This window comes from Myotis brandtii, unplaced genomic scaffold (assembly GCF_000412655.1).
Source record: "Myotis brandtii unplaced genomic scaffold, ASM41265v1 scaffold1556, whole genome shotgun sequence".
In the NCBI taxonomy this organism is placed as follows: Eukaryota; Metazoa; Chordata; class Mammalia; order Chiroptera; family Vespertilionidae; genus Myotis; species Myotis brandtii.
In genome coordinates this window covers 318-1,117 of record NW_005355648.1, presented here as the reverse complement: position 1 = coordinate 1,117, position 800 = coordinate 318, and the positions used below count along the sequence as shown (strand labels likewise).

Genomic DNA, 800 nt, shown 5'->3' with positions numbered 1-800 from the left:
CTCCTCCCCCTCCGCCTGCGGGAGGAGGCCGCCGGGTGCGGCCTGTGGTTTCTGGTGTAAAGTGATTGGTTCCCAGTCGTTTGCATCGAGGCCTTGGGAAGCTGAAGAAAGTCCAAAAGCAACTTCCCAGGCCGGGAGCACAGGGTGGGCTTTGAAAAGGATATTGGACCATTTGCTGGTTCTCTGCGCGGCACCCGGGGGTCCGGCCGGACAAAAGCCGTGCCCTCTCTGAGGCTCGAACTCAGGACCTTCAGATTATGAGACTGACGCGCTGCCTGCTGCGCTAAGAGGGCGCCGGCTCCCGGCCTCCGCGGCCCGAAGACAAGGGTGAATTTTACTTCCCAGGCACCATCGTATGGCCGGTTTTGAAAGAGCACCATAGACGCTCCTGGAGAATCACGACCCAGAGCTGCACCCGGAGGATCCGGCCGGGCGGGTGGGGTGCACCCTTTCCGGTTTCCCCAGCGCCGAGGCCCGCAGAGCCGGGGCCCGGAGAAGCCGCGCTGCCCTGGCTGCTCTTGGTTCCCGGGACGGGGACTCCCTGCCCAGAGGTCTCAGTCCGTCTTTCCCTCTCATGGTCTCCTCTAGAAAAAGCAGGAGGTGCCCAGGAGATACTAGTTCACTGACCGAGTAAATGAGTGAATGAGCGAATAAGTCGTCCTGGAATTTGTCTTTCCTGTCTTACTCTGTATCTTGTATATAACGTAACTCGCATAAATAACTACATATTGAGTTTCTTATAGTCCGCACATTTATTTTTAATACAGCCTGACAATCTCTGATTTTTAATTAATGTGTTT

The 800-nt window shown here is 56.1% G+C and overlaps 1 non-coding gene across 1 annotated transcript; it reads right to left on the bottom strand.

Annotated features, from left to right (window-relative positions):
- Positions 1–220: 220 nt before the first annotated feature.
- Positions 221–293, bottom strand: TRNAM-CAU. The gene has a single exon. It is a non-coding gene; the product is annotated as a tRNA-Met (tRNA).
- Positions 294–800: the final 507 nt, after the last annotated feature.